Below are 18,278 nucleotides of genomic sequence, written 5' to 3' on the forward strand. Positions count from 1 at the left end.
GAAATTCCTGCACTCTGCCAGCGCAGTATCGCATCAGCCTTTGACAGATCCTCGCGTTTGCCACAAAAAAAATGGTGGTGTTCCATGCAGCTGAACGGAGACTACGGTCTCACACTCCCCATATCCCCTTATCTAGAGAGGGATCCTCCAAGTGAGCCACATTCAGCATGTGAAGCGATCGAAACGATTTCACCGACTGTCACTTGTGGTTTAAAGTAACAGTCATCGGACAGTGGTCCGTAAGGCTGGCGGGGATGACATCGGCAGCGACAATCATATTACGCATCCAACCGGATAAATAAAATGTGCGAAGTCTACTGTTATAAATAGCAGTAAAACAGGTAAATCTCACTAAAGTCGGATATTTACAGATCCAAACATCGTGAAGTTACGTGAAAAGAACTGAACCGTATGGTTCCCAAAAGAAATTGAAATGGGAAGACTGATCTGCAGGACGAAACAGACAGTTAGAATCACCACCTATCAAAATACTCGGTGGACTTCTCTGTCACAAATAAACCACGTCTTCTTTATAAAAATCTGAAATGGCCGAAAATGCGTTCGATATCGGATGATGCGTAAAGGAGAATCAACGTCAAGTGAAGAAAAATACACCGTATTCCTCCACCACTACCAAGAACTTCATTCCCCCCTAAAATACACAGTAGGCCCCGTCGAAGATTCGGGAGCCATATTAAACGTCGTGCAAACACCAGAGAGAAAAACAAGTAAATTTAACTTCTCGGGGAAGTATATACTCACAGGTACCACAAATTGACGCAAAGAAGAGAGCTGAAAATCCAATTCCATCCTATTAACATTCTAGGAAAGAAACGTATAAGCCTGCATGCTTTCACAACAAGAAACTTTACTCAATGTGCTGGCGAACGTAATTACGTCATCTGTGATTGTCAACGTCTTTTACAGAGTCAAGTGACAGATCAGAGACGGGGGCGGCGGCTTGCACCCACCGCCTCTGCACGTTTCCTCTTTTTACGAGCCACCCTGTGCTCAGGTTTGACGCGTTGTTGGGAGCGAGACCCATTGCGCAGGATGAGATCTTTGCAATTCAGATCGCTGCACAAGAGAGTGGTCAGGCATCGCAACATCTGGGTCGATACGTAGAACTTTCTAGCCTCCAGTCACCTGAATGGGTGATATCAGGGGAACAGGTAAATTTAGGGGCCCCTCAATTTGCTACTGTTGAGTCATTGGAACACCAGATGGTTCAACGACTTCCGCACTTCAACCAAGGGAGGCATACTAGGAATAATACTAGAGACTCTAGCAGCTGTTTTCACAACAACTTCGTGAGCAATAAAGATGAGACCAGCTAACGGCAATTTTCAATATTGTTCAGATGAGGACTTCAATACAAATACTCGCCGCGGGCAATTAGATCTGATGTGGCCACTTTCATTGGAGAGTAAGCACGTCCACAGTTGCCCACTGTACGTTATATAAATGCGGTAACAAGAAACCTGTCATTGGGAAAGTTTGACTACCGTATCCACTGAAATGAGTCCGCCACAACATTGCAACTGGGGTTCAGTGGACCAGAGCTAGCATCGTATCCATATCACCACAAGGGAACAAATCCTTAAGTAAACTGTTGTCAGATTCTGTCGGGAGATTGAACATTCAGACATTTATGTAATCCAGTTCTGCGTTAGCAAGAAGTACAATAACTATCGAACCACCATGAATCTACAAGGATCCGGGCTGTACAGATCACGTGGATTTGTCGAAACTAAAAAACTAAAACTGACGGTACCTTTTGGAGGAGCGCACTTGGAACCCACGGCCGACACTATGATCGGCCTACTCCACTACCAACGGACACACACAACTAACGCTACGGACCAAACGATGATGACGATGTGACACACATGACGACACAAACGACACTGAGCAGAAGCCGTCCAGGCGCGCTCGACGCTGCGGTGAGGCGGTGAACTACCGACATTCCCGCTCGGCGCTCGACACGGAACTTAGACTACCCGAGCACGCCTCGAGGACCAATCCGAACTCCCGTACATTATGATGTCACAACTCCTATGGTCGTGCAGTTCATGTTTCCCACACAGGGAGACAAATATTATATCTTTATTTTAGCCCGTCGAGGATTGGGTATATCGTTGATGGTTATAGCGTTTGTGTTTGTTTATTGTCTCTTTCTTCACAATAAAGTGTTTTTCAGCCATGTGTTTGTGACTTAAGCACATTGTACTGTGAAGATACAGACACTGTGTGAACACAGACGTCGTAATCATCGAAAACCGATGTATTGATCGGCTACAATTTAAGTAAATGTAATTATCTGTAACGACAATGTCAACGTATTGTTTACTTAATAAAGTCAATATTTAAATGACGTACCAAATGTGAGACAGTGTATTTGGAATAGTTGGATTTCCCATTACCATGGTTACATTCAACATGCATTCATTTTTCAGGTTTATCGTGAATTACTTCAGATTTGTTTTGTCGAATATAATAGTTGAAAAGCTACGTTGTAATGATTTTGCTTGCATCCATTTTCTTTTCAGGTAAGACTGCGATATCAAAAGAAAACATCCAGAAATTCTTTTTAATTAATTATAGCAATAAAATACTATATTTGTCCCTTGAGGACTGGCGACCATTATCATTTAGTTTTGGTATTTATTTTAAGATGGAAAGTTAGCTGCTGCTTTTGTCCTAGTGCTGAATACATGCACTGATGTTGGATAAATGTCATTAAGTTATCAAAACGATCACTCAGGTAGGAAGTGTCGTGAATTTTATTGAAATTGTATTTTGTATGCAAAGAAAGAAAATCATATATCCATCCAACGCTTCAGGTATTATACGACAGCGTTTTGCTATTGTTCAGATCGAAGTCTAAACAAGTATCCTATTAGTATATTGTTATTAGTTTACCACTTCATACAAATACTTGGGTGTAACACGTAGGAGGGACATGAAGTAGAACGATCGCATAGGCGCGTCGTAGGTAAAGCAGGTAGCAGACTTCAGTTTCTTTATTTATAAGGGAATGCAGTCACAGTCTACAAAAAAATTGCATACCCATGTGACCCATCATAGAATATTGGTCACATGTGTGGGACGCTTACTAGACAGATCTAGAAGGAGATACTGAATGTGCCGGCCGAAGTGACCGAGCGGTTCTAGGCGCTTCAGTCTGGAACCGTGCGACCGCTACGGTCGCAGGTTCGAATCCTGCCCGGGCATGGATGTGTGTGATGTCCTTAGGTTGGTTAGGTTTAAGTAGTTCTAAGTTCTAGGGGACTGATGACTTAAGATGTTAAGTCACATAGTGCTGAGAGCCATTTGAACCAGATACAGAACGTATACAGGGAAGGAAAGCACGAATGGTCGCAGGTTTGTTTGAACTGCGGGAGAGTGTCACAGAGATGACGAACAAACTGAACCGACAGACCCTTGTGTCAAGGAACCCCGCTAACAAAGTTCCACGAACCGGCTTTAAACGATAACCCTAGGAATATATTACAACGCTGCCATAGGGATCGTGACGATAATATTAGATTAATTACTACAAGCACAGAAGCTTTTAAACACGTGTTTTTTCCGCGCTCCATACGTGAATAGGACGGAAGAAAGACATAATAACGGATACAGCGGGACGTACCATCTGACGTGCAAATTACAGTATGGATGTAGATGTAGACGTCTAAACACGATTATAGTCTTCTCGAAGTTGTTGTTAGAAATGCCAACTTCCAATTTCGCAGTAAGTTCTAATTGAAGGGGTTACTGAGAACAGTTAAACTTTGAATTCAAGGCTTGTTTCGAGACTAAATGTTTTGGTACGTGTGGGAGTCGGTCGCAGGGTAAGGTCACGCGACGGATGCATTGTCCACTCGAAACGCAACAGTTAAAACACAGTGGCAATGAAGCGTAATTGTGTCACTAACTCCTTGACAATATATATAAGAATGAATGAGGTTATAACCTTGGCTATATAAGCATTCATTTTGGCTGTTCAGAGAACGTTCAACCTCGAAAATCATCTCGTGGCCAATCTGAATATGTGAAAATAAAACACTTTCTACGTCAGTCACTTGTTTATTTTGCGGATACGCGTGTTGATGGTTCACATCATCATCTTCAGGTACAGACTTGTTTATTTAAATAACTGCTATATAAATGAACAGTTCTCCACGTGAAGATGACAGTGTGAACCATGGCAACGTATAGTGACAAAATAAACAAGTGACTGACGAAGAAACTCTTTTATTTGTATATTTTACCAATAGTCACAGCCCTCATAATGCCGTCATTTACGGACGAAATATTCATTCTGGATATGTTTCCCAAGCAATGGTTTCTTCATCGGAGGACAGAAGAAGGCACTGGTGCCATGTCAGGAGGCACAAAACTGGATAAAGAAGCAGCACGTGTGACTGTGTCCTGTCGAGGATGAATAGGGGATTTGTCGAGGAGCAACAGCACCCCACTGGACATAGTCTTCGACGCTTCGTATTGATAGCTTTCTTTAAATTCCTCAAAAGATCTAAACAGAACGCTCCTGAGACACCTCCTTCGCCTTGCAACCATAATTTATTCCACCACGCGATGCAGTCACTAAAAAAAGCACTTAGCCTTATCTTACCCGATGGTGTCTGGGTTTCGCCTTTTCGGGGTTGGTGAATCCACATGTTTCCGCTGTTTGCTTTGTCCCGGAGTCGTATAGGGACACCCAGCACTCTTAGATGCTGATTACGTGGCTTCAGACTGAAGTCACAAAAGTCAGGGGATAAAGATATGCACATATAGAGATGGCGGTAGTGCCTCTTACACAAGATATAAACGAACAGTGATTGGCCGAGCTATCATTTGTACTCAGGTAATTCATGTGAAATGGTTCCCGACGTGATTATAAACGCACGACGGGAATTAAAGACTCTGAACGCGTAATAGGGTATTCCATGTCGGAAATACGTTGTGGAATTCAATACTCCGAGATCCACGGTGTCAAAATTATTGTGCAGAGAATACTAAATTTCTGGCATTACCGCTCACCGCAGACAACGCAGTGGCCAGTGGTCTCCACTTAACGACCAAGAACAGCGGAGTTTTACATAGAGTTGTTAGTGCTAAAAGAAAGGCAATACTGCTTGAAATAACAGCAGAAATCAATCTGGGACATACAAACGAACGTATCCATTAGGAGCCGAGTCGAAGACCATGGCCTGGTAAGATGAGTCCCGATTTCAGTTGTTGAGAGCTGATGGTAGGGTTTGAGTCGGGCGCATTCCCCACGGAGCCATGGACCCAAGTTGTAAACAAGGCACTGTGCAAGCTGGTAGTGGCTCTTTAATGGTGCGGGCTGTGTCTACATGGGATAGATTGAGTCCTCCGGCTACTTGGAGACCTACTTGCAATCCTTCGTGGACTTTATGTTCCCAAACAGCGATGGAAGGACAATGCTCCATACCACCAGGCCACAATAATTCGCGATTGGATTGAAGAACATTCTGAACATTTTGAGCGAATGATTTGGCCACCCAGAGCGTTCAACATTAGTCCCGTCACATATTTATGAGACATAATAGAGAGGCCGGTTCGTGCACAAAATACCGAAAAATTCCTATGAATTCCGATTTTCGAATGTTACGTAACTGGAGCGGGTTGAAGACTACTCACACCCATGAATGGTTATGGAGACAAGTGTGAATATTACTTACCGAAATGCTGTGTGGACGCTATCGTGGACAGAATAATGATGGGACAGATGTCTGATACATCCTACAAGATTTTTTCAAAAAGTCTCCCACCTATTTCAACGCACTTGTCAACGCATTGGAGGGTGTGTTGTGTTGCACATCGAACATCAACATGTGTATCTTTATATAGGAATCACTGTCTCGGTGTTGCTCACTCTACTCCATTAGGACTCACTAATATGCGGATCGTGCATTTTTTGGCTACCGGCTCTTGCTTTCCCACCTCCACTTTGCTTAATTGCTCTCTGTTGGTCGAGTTTGACGTAACACAGAACATTCAGATTCTAAAAGAGATGAAGCCGTGAATTTTTGCAATCATTTTAGAGGTTGAATTAACATAGTGACACTTAGAAAGCATCTAGAGTAGTTTAGATGAGGGAAATATTTGAGGTTCCATTATGCATTACACCCAGTGTAGGCCTTAAAATTAAATATCAGCTACCTCTTTAGGATGTTATTTGTTACAAACAGGTGTCCTGTAATAATTTTAGTGCGAAAATAGTATAGGGGCACTTAATCCGAGAGTTCACAACCATGTTTTAGGCATAAATTTTCAGTGATGCGCTTGATATAAACATTGCACTCTTGTGTTGATGATGTATTTTTGCAGATATTTTGGACGTTCAATTAACATTGTGACACTTGAAAAGCATCTAGAGTAGTTTAGATGAGGGAAATATTAAATTTGAGGGTGTGTTGTGCCTTGCATCAAGTTTGGTGCAGAAGCAGAACTATAGGCGTTCAGAAGAGCTAGTTAATCTATAACGTTATGTTATACAGACTGTGTGTGTGTGTGTGTGTGTGTGTGTGTGTGTGGTGTTGTTTTGTGTGTGCGTGTGGGCAGGGCGGGTGGGTGGTTGTATGGGTGTTATGTGTGCAGATGTGTGCTCCTGACGACAACGCTCGTGTATTTTACACATGGAAATACTGCAAGTTACACCTAATACATAACTCATTGATAAATACTTTTGAACACGCATATTTCAGATCATTTGCATGTTTTAGGCCATGAAGGAAAAAAATAGATCATTCGGATACTTTGAACATCGTCTCTCTTTCAGTTCATTCAGATACGTTTGCACAAGGTGCAGATTTGAAAATGTTGAGACAATTTTGAAGATGGCACCATAATGGCCGCTAGCACACGTGATTTTTTTCTGCCATCTACAATTTACGAATTTTTGAATTTTTTTGTGTAACTACATTTATATTTTCTATAAATTTCCCGCAGTATTGACTTTTTTAACTTCCTCCCGCGTCATCTGGCATGTTTTGTTTTCTGCCAGTACCATCTTGGATTTTAGAATTTCCTGGCATCTGAAATTTTGGATTTTTAATTTCTTACACTGCCAAAAACTACACTACCGCGACTGCAGCACCGGCTAGCGATGGATGGCTGAACTTGGCTCAGGTGGTTGGTAGCTATAATACAACAAAGTATTTACAATCTTGAGTTTTGCTTTTCGTTTTATGCTGTGTACACATTCTTCGAGACTGAACTCACTCATGTCATTATAGTTCGGACTTGTTACATTCACAAATAATTTTATATTAGCAAAAATCACACATCGAATAATAACTCTATTAATAACAAAAACATTGAATTAGAATCTGAATGTATTGCGCTGCACGAAATTATCAATTGAAAACCGCAGGTACTACTGTCCTCTTCCAGTTTCTGGAATTAGTATTCGCCGCTTGTTTGAAAGTACAACAGCACCATTCAATATCATTTCTGCAATGTGAGACTTGGAATTGATTTATTTTAACATGAAACTGAATTTATGTTAGCACATGACGATGAACTACTATGATTAGGGAAGTGTCGCTGACGTCGAACTGCAAGCCTCGTGGAACTCCCGATAGTTTTCCGAAATCGACCATCTAAATTTGTGAATTCGTTGAATGTCACGAAATTGATGATGTCGACTCGTGGCTCTCTTAGCCCTCCAGGTTATAAAAGTTAACAACTGAATAATAACTGACTTTTGAGTAATCACCACCACTCTGCAAAGTGGGTACACTCGTAGTTGGAGCTATATGTACACCGATGGCTACTAGGAGTGCAATACCACAAGGGGTAATATTTTACAAAATTTTATTTATTGTGCGGATGTGGTATAATAGTAAGAATACGTTTTAAATTTGGTCATTTTCTGGCGCACACACGGTGTGACATGCAGTACACGGAGCTGCCCCCTCTGGCAGCAACAACGGCTCCAACCCAGCTCGGCACTGAGTTGAACTGAGCCTGGCTGACAGATACGGGCATGTCATCGCCTGCAGCGTCAACTCACCGCCAGAGTTCATCAGCTGTAGTGGCTGGTGAGCGGTGGCACGCTGGTCTCTTGGCAAACGATGACCATACATTCCAGTGGTTGAGAGCTGTGGAGAACGTGCTACTTGGGACAACAGTCGAACACTGTCTGTATCGATGTAGGTCAAGATGCAAAGGCTAACATTCTGTCTTAGATCGTCGTGTAGAAAGATAGCGACTCGGAGACCTTGAAGTTAGAGCACTAAGACCATCCTTAACACGAAGTAATGTCACCACTGCTGGCCAAGATAGCGATTATTTGGACCTGGTATGATCGTGTTGTTACCAAATGGCACCCGACACCATCAGGCCACGTGATAGGCCAGTATGATGATGAAAACGGTATGGCAACATTCGTTCTGCTCAGAGGCCCCGCTCATGGATATGTCCTTCATGATGATATATGCCGAACCGAGACATTTCTAAAATAACGATGTTATCTCCTGCCTGCCAAGGAAAGTCGAAACAATGGCAACTGTGCTGTTGGTCCATGCTGCTGCATCTCTTGTAGCTCTGTCTGTTCGAAACCATTTCTGACTTAAGGTCCGTGACATGGCTGTATGATCCTGCAAGCAGTAGCTATGTCTGCTCTCTGGCGCTATGCCAGTGTGCTATAGTGATTCTGTATAGTGTTGAACCTAAAGATTCCATATTTGCATAACAGACGTGTGCAGCGGTGGCTGTTGTATAAGAGCACAAGAGCACGTGAAAATCCTAACTTTTGACGCCTTGCGGATTTATTGGTCATTTTTATACTAATGCTGTTAAATGTTATGCAGATGCAGTAATCTTAACGGCACTAAATTCATCGTGCTGTGCTACAGATGCATTGCTCCTCTAAGCTCGATGAATTTGGCATCAGGGTCGAGAGCACACCTTCACTCGTGCACATTTTAAGGTCGTTGTGAGCATATGCAACTGGCTTGATGTAACTGCCTGATGGGCCAAATACTCACAGATTTGCCGGCCGGAGTGGCCGAGAGGTTCTACGCGCTTCAGTCTGGAACCCCGCGACAGCTACGGTCGCAGGTTCGAATCCTGCCTCGGGCATGGATGTGTGCGACATCCTTAGGTTAGTTAGGTTTAAGTAGTTCTCAGTTCTAGGGGACTGATGACCACAGCTGTTGAGTCCCAAAGTGCTCAGAGCCATTTGAATTTGAGCTTACAGATTTGATAAACAATGTGCACGATTCACAGCGTGCACTGCTAGTCCTTACCATTCAACTACAAGTTTACGTCAATGGCACCAGGTGGTAGCACACTGCAGCAGACTTTTAGCCACGTTAGGTTGGAATAAATCCCGTTAGGTGGTAGCACACTCTACAGATATGCCATTTCACACAATAGAAAATCCTGTTTTGTAGGATTTTGAATGAGATATAGTAAATTAAGTTTTGGTAATCCATTTGAGGCACTGAGAGCCATAAAGCACATCACCTTCGATTTTGAGACTGTAGATTTATTCATACTTCTGACATCTGTTGATCTTATGGTGGCTCAGGCTTATCTGTATTATAGGTCTACATTGTATGTATATCTTAATATTGACGAAAAGCTGTCTCATTGGTTTCTTTGATATTCGCATAAGTGTCCTTTTTGCCCTCATGGCTCTCAGCGCGTCATTTATATTCTAGTCAAATGACGGTATTGGTATGTAATACTAGTCGAATTTAATAATTTACGCAATTGGGTTTGGAGTTGGTTGTTTACTGTACAGGAACTGGCTTTCCAGTGCAGTGTCAGCATGAACTCTGTTGAACGTGTATCAAGCGCTGACGACGCGCGGGGTGGCCGCGCGGTTAGAGGCGCCACGTCACGGATGACGCGGCCCCTCCTGCCGGAGATTCGAGTTCTCCCTCGGGCGAGGGTGTGTGTGTGTTGTTCGTAGTATAAGATTGTTAAAGTTAGTTCAAGTAGTGTGTAAGTCTAGGTACCAATGACCTCAGCAGTTGGTGTCCTAGGAATTCACACACATTTGAACATTTTTTGAAGCGCTGGCCGAAAAGAAAATTATCAGAAAAAGTTAGCCGCAAAGGTAGTACGGCCTCCCAGGCCAAATCCGTTGTCTGAAAATGTGACGAAATCAAATAATCACGACTACAAGCGGACATGTGACAGGAAAGGGTATATTAAGGGTAAGTTATTCTGAGGATGCAACAAAAGAATACCAGATTTTGAGCCTGGCAGTGAATTCGTTAGCTAATACATAAATTAGAGATCTTGTACATTTGTCCGAAAAAATAAGAACCCACGTAAACTCCCACTTACACAAAAATCCGAAACGGAGAGTAGCGAAAGCTTAAAAGATATTTCGTTCTAACCATAAACTGTACTTGATTATGTACAAAACAACAAAAATCCACAAAAACAATTTTTCCTTTTTTCAGACAACTTATGCATATTATTATTATTATTATTATTATTATTATTATTGTTATTGACAGCGCTGAAGTTGTATAAATATGCCGATAAGCATAACAGTTATACACAGATGCTATTAACTTCGCACTCTCACATACGTCTGAACACCCAGAATGGATGCCTCCGAGTGGCCAATAGTCGTGTGATCCCATTGCAAACAACATCCTGCAGTTATCTTTAATTCCTTGCTACTTTAGGGTATAATTACGACAGATCCTCGTCGCAGTGACCTGATTCTGTATCGCTGTTGGAACTACCACACTTTCTGTATGCACAACTGCTTCTGTCAACCACTCCGTCAATGCTTGCATATGACATGGCCCAGGCCAAAGTCACTCATGCAGTATTAGACGGAAGAGACAAGGAAACTGGTACACCTGCCTAATATCGCATAGGGCACCCGCGAGCATGCAGATGTGCCGCAACACGACGTGGCATGGATAAAATTTGGACATTTGTGGCTTAATCTAACTTAAACAAACATACGCTGAGGACAACACACACACCCATGCTCGAGGGAGGACTCGAACTTCCGATGGGTTGGGGAGGAGGGGGCAACCGTGTCAAAGCGCCTAAGACCTCTCGGCTATCCCGAGCGGCCCGTGGCATGGATTCGACTAATGTCTGAAGTAGTGCTGGAGGGAACCGGCACCATGAATCCTGCAGGGTTGACCACAAATTCGTAAGAGTACGAGGGGTGTAAATCTCTTCTAAACAGCACGTTGCAAGGCATCCAAGATATGATCAATGATGTTCATGTCTGGGGAGTTTGGTGGCCAGCGGAAGTGTTTAAACTCAAAAGAGTGTTCCTGGAGCCACTCTGTAACATTTCTGGATCTGTGAGGTGTCGCATTGTCCCGCTTGAATTGCCCAAGTCCGTTGGTATGCACAATGGACATGAATGGGTGCAGGTGATCAGACAGGACGCTTACGTGCTTGTCACCCGTCAGACTCATATCTAGGCTTCCAAGAGTCCCATATTGCTCCAGTCGCACACGCCCCACAGCATTACAGAGCCTCCACCAGCTTGAATAGTCCCCTGCTGACATACGGGGACCATGAGTTGCTGAGGTTGTCTCGCAAAAGTACAATGTCGGTGTTGACAGGCCCAGGCGAGGCGTAAAGCTTTGTGTCGTGCAGTCATCAAGGGTACGCAAGTGGGTCTTCGGCTCCGATTGCGCATATCGATGAGTTTCGTTGAATGGTTGGCACGCTGACACTTGTTGATCTCCCACTATTGAAATCTGTGTCAGTTTACGGGAGGGCTGCACATCTGTCACGCTGAACGATTCTCTTCAGTCATCGTTGGTACCGTTCTTGCAGACTCTTTTTCCGGCCGCAGCGATGTCTGATACTTGATGTTTTACCGAGTTGCTGATATTCACTGTACACTCGTGAAGTGGTCGTAGGAGAAAATCCGCACATCATTGCTACCTCGGCGATGCTGTGTCCCACCGCTCGTGCGCCGACTATAATACCACGTTCAAACTCACTGACATCTTGATAACCTGCCATTGTAGCAGCAGTAACGGATCTAACAACTGTGCCAGACACTTGTTGACGTATATAGGCGTTGCCGACCGCAGCGCTGTATTCTACCTGTTTACGTATATCTGTATTTGAATGAACATGTGTATACCAGTTTCTTTGGCGCTTCAGTGTGTTATTACAATTAATATTTGGAATGAAATGCGTGTGGCCGGCCCGGGAGCTCCACCTCCCGTGAGCCCAGCCGTCTGTGTAAGTCTTTTTAGTTGACGCCACTTCCGCGTCCTGCCTGTCGATAAGGATAAAATGATGATGAAGACAATACAACACAGAGTGCCCGAGCGGAGAAAATCTCTGGCCCAACCGGGAATCGAGCAAGGGCCTGTTGCATGGAATTCCGCCGTGCCGTCCACTCAGCTATGGAGGAAGGTATTACTACTTGACACCTTGTTATAGATGTACTGTACATTCTTTCGGAGCGAATCTGAATGTAAATCTCCAAGAAAATCCTGACAGCCTGAATTCACAATGTCACCTTCGACCACATACTTTTTAGGCAATCTTTCGGTTGTAGATGGACAATGTTTTCAGAATGCATGCTGGTTACTAAGAAGTTTTCATTCTGTGCAAGCCATTTAGTAGTACTTGATATATGTAGTAATATATTCTGCGATTCTTTAGCAGATGATCTATACAAATTTTCTTTTAACGAGGAAAAGGGAAAATGGTTCAAATGGCTCTGAGCACTATGGGACTTAACATCGGAAGTCATCAGTCCCCTAGAACTTAGAACTACTTGAACCTAACCAACCTAAGGACATCACACACATCCAAGCCCGAGGCAGGATTCGAACCTGTCACCGTAGCAGTCACGCGGTCCCGGACTGAAGCGCCTAGACCCGCTCGACCACCGCGGCTGGCCGAAAAGGGAAAAGTCTAATAAGAGATTCCTTGTAACTATTTTCGAATTGAGTTACTTTGTGTAATAAAGTAAGTTGAATATCTAAGCAAATGACGAAATCATGATTGAATAATGACACACATTTTGCTTATTGTACTATTTAATTAAGTTTAATCCTCACCTGGGCCACCAGGGTATGCGCTGAGGGGACCAACGAACGAGAATTGGTAGGTGTACACAGGCTTCGAAGAATAGCGAGCCATGCTCCTAACAACAGCGTCAACTCCTTCCACAAAAAATTGATGCGAATCGAACTGTGAAGTGTAACAAAAGTCTTAATGAATATTTCCATGAGGTTAAAAAAACTGAAAGATGCACAAAAACATCAATATTCTACCATAGTTACTTTACACATTAGGAAATAAGCATGAGTGCGATACATTCGATAAATTTTGTTCTGTGAACAGCTACCAATTTGTTTACCGTATGCATGACCTGACTGTACCAGTTGAAGCTAAATTTTTAACCCTAGACATTGTAATCTTATACAGCAGTATGCCTGTAGATGAAAGACTGAGATAAAAAGGAAGAAAAACAAAACAATGAGTTGATCAGAAATATTAGAGTTGATAGATTTACTCAGTGTAATATTATCACACATTTACTTCTCTTCCAACAACAAAAGCCGTTTTAGTGGCCTAAAGGTTGAAATATTTATCAGCCATATAGAGAATAAAACAATGAAGCTAATGGACAGTATCAGAAGAAAAGTAAAATGCTATAAGAACTGATGGAACAGACAGTGAAGTAACAACCCTGTTTAATAAATTCAGTAGTATACATAAAATTACCCCATTCAGCCTTGACTGTTACGGGAACAACGCCATACATTTTATGTGTGTTGTTTCTTGTCGGAGCTCTGTACATTCTTGGATGAAGTAACAATCCTCTTTAATAAATTAAGTAGCCTACAGAAAATATTTAGTTCAGTTTTTACTGTGAAGTGAACAACACTACACCTTTTCTTGCCGTGGAAATATCACAACAGAGCTACGAGGAGTCTTTCACGGAAACCTGATGGTACAGGCAGCACTACACAAAAATCCTCTACACGTCCAAACTCCCACAATAAAGCTACATCTAAGTCAGTGCAGATTTCCATTTCATCGTACAGAACTCTGACAAGAAACAAAAATGTACTGCAACAAACAGTTGATGTGATCCTTCACTGATTAATACAGTGTCACAAAACATAAAAAGAGAAACTCAACAAACAACAGCAAACTACACTCAAAACTGCCAGAACCCAGCAGTGGGATATGTAAACATGCCATATTTTGGTATAATGTCTGATAAATTAGCTAAGATATTCAAAACCATCAGCTTAAGCACTACCAACAACCTAAGTAGGAAGTTTATTCACAATATATAATCGACAGATACAGATCTTGACGCATCTGGCATTTATGAAATTACCTGCAACCAAAGCAACAAATATTTTATAGATCAAGTAGGTAGAAACGTCGGAACACGATTTAAAGAACCATAGAGATTGCTAGAGACTGTAGAAATATAATAAATCAGCAGTAGCAACACACATTAAAGACACAGGCCTACCTTTGAAAATCGAAGACAATCTTGATATTTTGTACTAAATCGGAAAAAGGATACCATGGAAGATACGAAATTTTAGTTCATAATACAAAAAATGGTTATAATATTCTTAATGAGACAACTGAATACAAAACCACAAAATTCTTGAGTAGCCTTTAACCAGTTCTAACGCAATAAATCTAAATCGCGCCACTGCGAAACGAATGACTAACAGACTGTCAGTATCAAGAATATATCTAGACGGAAACGATGGTCGATATTCATACACACGTTGCATGGCCAGCATATTATATTTAAGGTATAATGTTGATGTCTGTGGAGAAATGTATGTGCAGTGAAAGTACATAAAAGTGGCGTTAGGTTAAGCAGTGCAATAGTGTAATGTTAAACAACAGTTCCGTCATCATACGAACGGTGTACATGAAGCTTTTCACCGTCAGTGTCGTAGGTGACCAACCAACATATAACCAGTACATCACGCGAGGATCGCACCATAAAAACTGATGCCAGACCATCAGCGTCCCGCACAGGCCGTGGTGTTAGTCGCAACAACACGTGCCACTGCTCCTCGCCAATGGAAGAAAACGCTGCACTTCGATTTCTGGCCACCCACTGCCATTCCCCTCCCCGCAAATATCACAATACCCACTACAGCAGTAGAACAGGAAACGATACAGTTCTAGGTTAATCGACATTAAAACGTTTTATCTTTAATTAAAATCCATATGCGTTAACATGCTTCGAATGCGTTGTAGTAAGTCAAGTTAAGCATTAAATAAAGAAATGTGGCAATTAATTACCTGTACACGAATGTTCCAAAAAAGCTTACGTAAGCACAACATTGATTCTTTAACATGGATGTTCCAAGATTTTACCGTACAGCATTGAAAAACTAAACGCTAAGATACAATTTTAATGGCTTTTCGTTTCATTATTTTGAATATTTTAATTTCGCAGTCTTTTAACTCTCACGTAAATATGCTGTATATCCCTTAAAACAGCTACCTCTAGATTGACCTTGTGTTTTACTCCATGTATAAAGCAGCAGAAAAGATAGTTGGAAAAACTAGACCCATGTACAAGAGGAAATGGATTACAATATTTGAACAGCGCCGAGCCCTAAGAGTAATATCACATGCAGCAAAAATTCTCGGAAAGATAATTCTGAGGAGAAATTAAGATCAGCTTGGATTCAAGAAAGGATTAGGAGCAAGTGGGGCGATTCTAGCACTCAGACTTGAAAGCAAATTAAGAAAAATAAACGTCTGATGACGTTATGTGGCGAGAGATGTTAAGAGTACTAAGAAAGCAGATCTAAAATAAAAAGGCATGCAGGTGATACTCAGCTTCTGTATGAACGAAGTGACTTTACTCAGAAATTTTCATGACGCACAAGAAGCAAAAATTACAAAACGGGTGAGAGAAGGATGTGGTCCCTCTGCTCTTATATTCAGTACTACCTCCAGAAAGTTACAGACCAAGTTCACGAAACTAGTGACGTAAGGAACAAAATCAGAGGGTAGAAGACAGACATGCTGCGTTACGCAGAGAATATTGTTGTGGTCACCGAGAGGAAAGAATATCTACAGAAGGTCCTCAGCACAATGGAAAGCATTTTCTGTAGTCAGTATGGAATGACAACAAACAAGCAAGACTGAAGTGATGGTATGCAGTACTGAAGACGAATATGAACCTTCAAGAACAAAAATGGGAAGAGAGGAGTTAAAAGTAATAGAGAAATTTACCTATTTTGGGTGCAGAATGTTTATTTATTAATTTGTTGTTTTCTTTTAATCTGTTATCTATGTAGAGGAACAGACCGAAGTTGCACATGAACTGGCATGGATATGGAACACAATATTTCAATATAATTTTAAAAGTGTTAGTATAACCAAGCAGTCTAAGGGGGAAAAATCTACAGAGAATATCTACATAAAACGAAAAATACTATTTTTTGAAAAAAGTCTACATAGTACTACTTGCCCATCTGGCACACACGTATATGTTCGTCCAGAATACAGAAATCATAAGTTACTAGTCAGCTACAGTATGCAGCGTTAGTAGAACCCAAATTTTTCAATTTGTAGTCCTGGACAACACTACTATACAACACAACGCTACACAGCACTACACTACACAACTCAACATTACACTATGGTATTGGAACAAAGACGGATTTCTCATGTCTGGATAGTTAGCCTCAGGGCGCTGAAGTACAACTCAGGATTGAAAGTGGATGCGCTGATGTACCACCCAAGGTATAAAGATGGAGAGATGGCTGTCAGGGTCTCAGGAAATCCCCAAGGCTTATCTCCTCACTACTTCCGGAAGGTTGTTGTAGGTGGATGTCCCACCGTGGAGTAGCTCGTTGTCATGACGTATCATCTCTTCTTGGTTGTCTCACAGCCACGCAGTGGGCTTGCAGTTCAAAAGCTGATATTTTAGCTGTCATCAGCGAGTTCAGCTCATGGCGTAGTTTCTCATTCCTTATTACATTATAGACTGGTGTGCTACCAAAGGTGTTTCTTTCCTGTTCTGGAACATGTTGTCTAATGGTGGCACATTCCTAGATTGTTGCTGCACATTCACAAGTGCCTGCGGTGCGTTGTATTTTTAGTAACTAGCTGGGATATCATGTCCAGACAGGGAGTGTATAGCTCGCGTGGTCGGAAGCAAGCATGTCATTTTCGTTCTTTGCTTTATGTTAGGAAGGAACTGATAGGTTCTCCTACCTTTTTCTGGCCTGTTCCAGATTGCTTGCCATTCTCTATCAATGCTTGCCTATATATCCTTATTCGATATGGCTCTTGTGTCCAATATTTCCTTTGCCTTATCGTATTCTCCCTTTTTGAGGCAATATTGCGTACCTCTCTTTCTTTCGGCAAGCATAACATCACCAGCAGAGCCAGTTAGAAGTACATCCCTCTGTGCTCCCTGTAGAGCCTGTGCTGTCCTTACCTTCCTGGCTGTGCGAGCCCATACACTCGACCCGCACCCCATAACAGCGAGGAAGACTGCATTGTGGTATGTTCTTATTGCACCTGGTGGCACCTTAAAACATCTTTGGCTGCTTGTTGCTATATTGTTTAGACTTTTTAATGCTTCTCAGGCAGGCGATTTCTACATGTCTGCGAAAATTTTGCTTTCCGTCGATGATAATTCCAAAGTAGCTATAAACTTCTTTTCTTTTCAAAGTTTGGTCACTTATTCTGCTTGTGGGGTTTTTCATTCGTTAAAATATCGCTTTTAGTAATATATAAAGTGTTTTGTGTGCTGCTGTCGTTAGTTTTTCTCTCTACGCACCAGTTGCTGTATCTTTCAAGAACAATCCTACTATTTTCCTGTAATTTAGCTCTACAATTAGCAGATCGTCTGTATGGGTGATCCATGCGTTTCTTATACTCTGAAGCTGGTTCAGTAATGGCTCTATGCCAACATCCCACAACAATGGACCGCAAACAGACCCCTGTGGGCAGCCTTCGGTAATGTCTTCCACAATTTTCTTTCCAGTGCATTCTGACTCTACCTGCCTGTCTGTGCAGCAGTCCCGTAGACAGTTATAGACACACCTGGGACAGTCCATCTATTTTAATCTTCTGAACGAGGCAAGTCACCACAAGCTATCAAACACCCCAGCGATACCAACATTATGCCTATAATGCACTTGTCTTTTGAGATGTTCACAATATTCGTTGCGTAATTTATCGCATCGTCGGTGGATTTCCGTTTCCTGAAACCTGCTTCAGGGGGCTCACTGCCTGCCAGTGGTCCCTCAGGTGGCGTCACA

This window comes from Schistocerca serialis, chromosome 2 (assembly GCF_023864345.2).
Source record: "Schistocerca serialis cubense isolate TAMUIC-IGC-003099 chromosome 2, iqSchSeri2.2, whole genome shotgun sequence".
NCBI lineage: Eukaryota > Metazoa > Arthropoda > Insecta > Orthoptera > Acrididae > Schistocerca > Schistocerca serialis.